This window comes from Adiantum capillus-veneris, chromosome 27 (genome assembly GCF_014529385.1).
Source record: "Adiantum capillus-veneris isolate H3 chromosome 27, ASM1452938v2, whole genome shotgun sequence".
NCBI lineage: Eukaryota > Viridiplantae > Streptophyta > Polypodiopsida > Polypodiales > Pteridaceae > Adiantum > Adiantum capillus-veneris.
Genome location: NC_140957.1, coordinates 23565409 through 23572810, shown reverse-complemented (window position 1 = coordinate 23572810; position 7402 = coordinate 23565409).

The following is a 7402-nucleotide window of genomic DNA, read 5'->3' as shown; positions in this document are numbered from 1 at the left end:
CTATGTCCTTGGGCAATTACCTTTACTTTGTGATATTCATTGATGATTACTCCAAGCATGCATGGGTGTATCCACTTAAGGCAAAGTATGAAGTGTTTTTGTGCTTCAAACAATTTCTGGCCATGGCTGAAAATGTCTCGAAATGTACTATGGGCACTCTCCATTCTGATCGAGGGGGAGAGTATATGTCTCATGAATTTAATTCATTTATGGCTATTCATGGGTTAAACACCAATGTATAGTATCGTTTACACCTGAGCAAAATGGCGTTGCTGAGAGGAAAAACAGGTCACTTACAGAAATGGCAAGATGTATGGTCAAAAGTCAAGCTTTGTCGGATTTTTTTTGGCTTGATGCCATCATGTGTGCCACTTATGTACTTTAAAGATGTCATACAAAAGCTTTTCAATCGATCACTCCATATGAAGTATGGCATGACAGAAAGCCTTCTATTGAGCACATGCATGTTTTTGGTTGTTTGGAATATGCTTTGGTGCCACAAACTTAGAGCAAAAAATTGGACAATAAGGCTATCAAATGTATTTTTGTTGGCTATAGTGTTGAAAGCAAAGGTTACAAGTTGTACCATCCAGAAATAAAGCATATCTTGGTTTCACGAGATGTTGTGTTTGTGGAAGATACTATTCAGCCCTTGCTGTCATGTAGTAGAGATAGTAATGTAAGCTCACAGGACATTTATGACATTTTTTTGCCTCTTTTTAGTGGTGAAAGTTTGAATGTAAATTCAAATGAGGCAATTGTACAGCCTATGGGGGTTTTAAAAAATATTATAAATCAGTATATTACTGATGCAGATGTACATGTTGTACTTGATGAGGAAAATATTGAGAATGAACAAGCTAGAGGTATGCCAAAATGGCTGGTGCATAGTTGCGTGACAGTAAATTGGATGCACCTTTGTCTAGTCATACTCGTTCAGGTTCTTGCCATGTATCTTATGCATCAGATTTTTATGCTTTCGTTGTGTCTAGCTTATGTGATGTTGAGGAACCTCTGTCTTTAGATGAAGCACAAAATTCAAGAAATTGGATGGCTACCATGCAATCAAAATATGATGCACTTATAAAAAATGACACATGGACTTTATGTGATTTGCCTCCTGGCAAAAAGTCCATTGGTACAAAGAGGGTTTACAAGGTGAAATGCAAGCTCGATGGTGAGATTGATCGCTATAAGGCTTGACTTGTTGCAAAAGGCTATGCACAACAAAAAGGCATAGATTGTGAAGAGAATTTTTTCTCCCACTTGTTGTATGATGATTGTGCGATTCCTATGTGCATTGGCATCTCATTTTGGTTGGGATGTACATCAGTCATACATTGTTACTTCTTTCTTGAATGGTGACATATTTGAGGAAGTTCATGTAATGCAGCCTCACGGTTTTGTCAAGAAAGGACAAGAGGATAAAGTGTGCAGATGTAAGGAATCTTTGTATGGGTTGAAGCAATCTCCTCATGCTTGGTATGAGAAAGTTGATACTCATTTGGTCAAACAAAGCTTTTGTAATAGTCCAAAAAAAAAGAACATCATAAGTAAAGCGTGAGGCTGATGTACTTCTCATTGTCGTTGTCTATGTGGATGATTTGTTGATCACTGGACCAAATGAGATACATAATGTTGAATTTAAGGCTCATTTGAATGCTACTTTCAAGATGAAAGATTTGAGTTTTTGCGTCATTACTTGGGCATACAGTTTAAGCAATGTGATGGTGGTTACTTAGAGACATTGTTATGTAAATTTAAATTTGGATTTGAGGATTGAAAACATATTGCCACTCCCACGGAAACAGGTTTGAAATTGAGTCTTCATGATGTTGGTGATCCTGTTGATGTCACTCTTTGCCAAGCTGCTATTGGATGCCTTATTTATGTATGCAATACGAGGCCGGATATTCAATTTGTAGTCTCACAGGTCATCAAATTTGTGCATAGCCCATGGTTTAAGCATTGGCAGGCCGTCAAGAGAATTTTTTGCTACTTGAGTGGCACTTTACATCTTGGCTTGTTTTATCCCAAGGGAGATTCAATGCTGCTAGATTTACATGATTTTTTGAACTTAAATTCGGCTGGTTGTTTTGACTCATGAGTGTCCACAAGTGGTTTTTGTTTCATGCTCGGCAGTTCATGTATCTCATGGTTGAGCAAGAAGAAACCTACTGTGGCCACTTCTAGTTGCAAGGCTGAGTACAAGGCAGTCTTCATAGCTATGGTTGAGTGTGTATGGCTCAGACATCTTATGGATGATTTGGGTGTTGGACAAGACACTACCAACACCATCTACACTGTCAGTCAGAGCGCATTGCCAGTTGCGGGGAACCCAGTTTTTCATGTTCGCACAAAGCACATTGAGGTGCCTCTATGTGCCAGATCTTATTCACCGCACATGAGGGATTTATTACCATATACATGTGGCAGTAATGTGTGTGAGAACACTTAGGATCATTGGGGCATTTTTTCCCTCACTAGGAGGTTTTTCCCTCGTGCATTGTATATACACCCATCATTCTAGGGCTATCTATCTTTCCATTGCACAATATACTCTCTATTGCGTGCCTTGAGCTTCCTTCGTCTTCTCCAAGCTGAGTGTGTTTTCCTGCAACCCTAATTCCAACATGTGTGAGTAGAGAAACCTTAACCCACTCTCCATAGCTTTCAATATAGCTATATGAACAATGGTGCACAATAACACTATGATAATGCACCTCCAAATTATCCCAAGGGGTCCACATTTCAAAATGTCTATAGCATGTGCGTTCAAGAGGTATTTATAAAACCCCTCTACACAAACACTTCATCATAAATTAAAAGGCCCTTTACTTTCAAAAATGTATAACTTTATTTTAAAATTTCATTTTTAAATCCCTCTTGTATATATAATTTTGTAGCTCTTTGAATTATGAATTCATGTGTTACATATTTTGAGGTGCATTCCCTGGGTAAATTAGTTGCTCCACAGAATCTCTCCACCCAACACATAGTATCTCTTGAAAAGAAAAGCATTGGATTATGAAGTTGAAAATTTAATGAATAAAATTTAGAAATTAGAATGAATAATGCACCGACGCATGATGCCATGAAAAGTAGCCATCCCGAATCAACAAGTGAGATATGTGTCAAATGAACACCACCATGAACATGATTCTTAGTGCAAGTGTCCCATGATGGTTGTGTGGGCATTGCAAGATGCCTAACTCCAAAGGGAAATTCTAAGAAAATGAAGTATGTTGCCTATGCCACATTCTGCCCACATCTAGTGTATAACATGTTTGATGATTGTGCCTTTGACCATGTGCTCATCCACGAGAACCCATATGTATTTATGGATCCTTGTGGCAAAATTTTATTCAATCGCTATATAATCACTTGTCACTTTAAGGCACATCCCATCCTCTAAAGAAGTAGTGGATCCCAAGGGGAAACTTAAGAGCATATATGAAGAAAATACTTTGTTGAAAGTGTGTGTGGGACTCCCCTCTACAAAAGATTTTTCAAGGATACAATTTCAGCCAAAGAGTCACATAAATAAAAAATAACTCTTCATGTGATAAAAAATTAACACAAGAAAGGTTCAAAAGAAGCACAATCATCATGCAATTGCAAAGAGCTATCCACAATATCTTCGTCATTGACAACATACTTTCCATGGTTTGTAGAGAGCGACCACACCCTAGTGTAATTATTTTGAATGGGTGATCATAATATAAACAACCTAGCATATAAATAATCAAATAAAACAATGTCATTACATTCTTACTTGTAACTGTCTAATCCTCAAAAGTCTGTGTCGATCAAGGATCATTGGTCCCTTGGCCCTTCTTTTGTGCACTATGCATCTCTCTCTCTCTCTCTCTCTCTCTCTCTCTCTCTCTCTCTCTCTCTCTCTCTCTCTCTCTCTCTCTCTCTCTCTCTCTCTCTCTCTCTCTCTCTCTCTCTCTCTCTCTCTCTCTCTCTCTCTCTCTCTCTCTCTCTCTCTCTCTCTCTCTCTCTCTCTCGTCCGTACACCATGTCCACCCACCAGGGACAATGGTCCATCTCCCAATGATATAAATCATGCATAGAATATGGACACATGCATCCCTCACTAGTAGCAATGGTTGTCCACTATCTCACCACCACAAGAATGGTCAAGAGACTACAAATGAGTGAAGTATTTGGCAAAAAACATGAAATATTTATAACAAAAATAATTTTACCAAACTAAAGCACCAAAATGTAAAGATCATCATACAATCCACCCATGCACCAATTGTTGTGCTACTATACGCATATTGTCCACCTTCTTAAGGGCTTTCATGTTGGCATCCTTAGATTATAACAAAAATAATTTTACCAAACTAAATCACCAAAATCTAAAGATGGATCCACCTATACAAAAATTGTTGTGCTACCATATGCATAGTGTCTACCTCCTTAAAGACTTGCATGTTGGCATCCTTAGATTTAGCCTCAAGGGACATCTCCAAGGGAAGTCTCCAAGGGATCAAATTGTCCCCTTTCCTCTGACTTCACCTCCTTGAAGTACATGGAAATTGTATAGTCAAAGGCTCAACAAGTACAATTGGCATAACAATGTTGGTGCAACCAAATGCCGTGGATGCTAGATGTGGGGCAAGATGCAGCTATTGGAGATCAAGCATGTATGGAAGAGTGTTGGTGCAATTGCAATGTGCAAAGGAATGCCAAAAGGCCAAGAAATGTATGATTTTTGTGGTTATTCAAGCCAAAAGATCATGTTTTGGTGATACCCTGAAGGGATACTAAAGAGGTGTAGGTTGAAGTGTGGACTTTGTGCTCCTCAATGTGGTTTTTGAGCTTGTCTAAACGGATCATCAATTGGAGCCCTGACGTGCAAGTTATGGCAAGGTAAAAGTCAAAGTGTGTTTCACCCGGATGGTGCACTTGTGATGAGGGCTTGGATGATCTATGGAGTTATAGGATCAAATTGCTGAGTTTCCTTTGTATTTCAGTCTTCACAATCCCAACCCAAGCTCAAACAACCAAGTTATAAGCATTTGAAGTTCTCAGGCCCCGAGTTAGTACCAATTTTTGGTCTTCTTGAGAGGCATGTTTTTTTCAGCTTGCCAAAATGTCATGAGGTGGTATGCAACATATGGAGTAATCCATAAGAAACTACTTGAAGATCATAGCCCTAAGCATCTAGTTGCAGACAGTCAGCTGGCAGAGTATGAGGATTGGAGTAAGAAACTACTTGACGATTGAAGCCATGAGAATCAAGTTATAGCAAGTCAAAGTCAGTAGATTTTGGACCTTAGGAGTATAGGAATGCAGGGAGAAGACCGTAACATAGATTTTTAATATGTCTTTATTGATTTCTCATTGGTCTAAAGAGAAAAGAGATATTTTGGGCCCAAGTGGGCATGAAAATCTATTTTTTTTAAAGCAATCCAGTGTCTTTTTGGAGCTCCAAGGGAGGCAGGCATGTGTGGCCGCCAACAAGATGGGCAATAAGACCATATAAAAAGTGTAGGGGTTGTTTTCAATAGATATATAAGGTAAGTGGAACCTTCTTCAAGCATCAAAAAGGGGCGCATGCCTTAGGAGCTCACTACATGGGCCACTATGGCATCCATCGTACCTATTGTGTGTGAGGATGGATCTTGCTGGTGGACGAGGTGACAGAGGGCATAGCTTGCGGTGATTTCTAGTGCAAGTGTTGTCACTCGATGGTGCTTGATATCTGCTTCATGTGGGTGTTACAACATGCGGGGAGCCACAAAGGCTCCACAAAGGTTTCTCCCCTTTTATTGAGAAGTCTCCCCCAAGTAGCATTACCGCTAGTGCAAAGGGGACAGGTAGTTTCACATGTGGATGGAATCGGCCTTGCTCATGGTGGTTGAGAAGATTAAGTGGAAAGGGTTTGTTCTGATGCGGCTACCATGTAGAGTTACTAAAAAGAGTAGTAGTGATGTGTGGAGGAGGGGGCCTCCTAAAAAAAGCAAAAAAAAACACCACTTTTGAGGACATTTTTGGAGGAGAGAAGGGGGGGTTTTCAAGCATAGGAGTGAGCTAAAGGAGGAGAGTGCTTTTTATAAAATCTCCACAGTGCCCCATCTTTTTGAAGGAGAGGATGCTTGTAGAGTACGACTTGGTGTCTTTCTCTAGCATCATCTTCTCCTACCCCTACCCCTACCCCTTCCCTTTTCTTGTGAAATTTTGCCAGGGTGTGTGTGTGTGTGTGTGTGTGTGTGTGTGTGTGTGTGTGTGAACCCCGGGTGGTTTGTGAGGGTGCACGCACACACACACACACACACACACACACACACACACACACACACACACACAGACAGAGAGAGGTGGTGTGTGCAATTGAGAACGGAGAAGTGATTGTGTCATTTGGTGTGCATTAAGATATGCTTTGGGTGTTTGCTACTTTGTGTCTGTTTTGATTGGGTGCTCAAGAGTGTGTTTGGGTGCTTGAGAGTGTGATTGGGTGCTCGAGAGTGTGCAATCAAGGTGTTATATTTTGCTACTTGGTGTGTTTTTTGAGAGGATCGGGGTGTCGTGATTCCACCTAGTCTATAGAGAGGGAAGTGCATGTTGTGGGGTGTGCTTCCGCTTCCCCCCCCCCCCCCCCCCCCCCCCCCCCCATCTTTTGGTGCCCCCATGGAGGAATCCCAAACCCCGAGCAACTTTTCATGAGCAATCCCAAAAACCAAGAAAAACAGGGGAAAACACTCTTTTAGATGAAATGGTAAAATCCCACAACTTTGGGACTGATTTCAATGCCTATGGATTCCTATTTCCCATTTGATTTGGGAAAATTTCATTTATTTTGGGAATGTTATAGATAGATTTTTGTTGAGGACTTGTATTACATTAGACAAAGAGATAGATTTTCAAGAACCTTATGGTGTTGAGAAACACCTTTTTTGTCCCATCCAAAATTGTATTTTCATGTTGGTGTTAATTGATACTTTATAAAACATACATAGACACAGATAACAAGAAAAACAATATATGAAAATGAAATGCTATTCAGTTTCTCATGTTAAGCTAGCTTGTGCTTTCTCCACAACATTGGATGGGATTTTAATTGCTTCTGCAAGTCTTCCACCACTTGGAGTCCATGACCACACAACTGCATCAACACACTCCCAACGCTTTGGGTCAGCAAGATTGTAGCACCAATTCTTTTTCCAGCAATCCTCATATTGCTCTTGGATTGTGGGATTTTTTTTCTATGTTTTGGTGCCCAATTTGAATGAAAACTTTTTTGTAGCTAGGAGATGAGCTATCTACATCAACATCTGACTTTGCAACTCCTAGCCATATCGGATATTCTGGATCTGCGGGTCTCACAAGAACAAAATCCCCTTTCCTTACATCACTTTGCGGGCCTAAAAGCTTCCTGTGGCCTTGA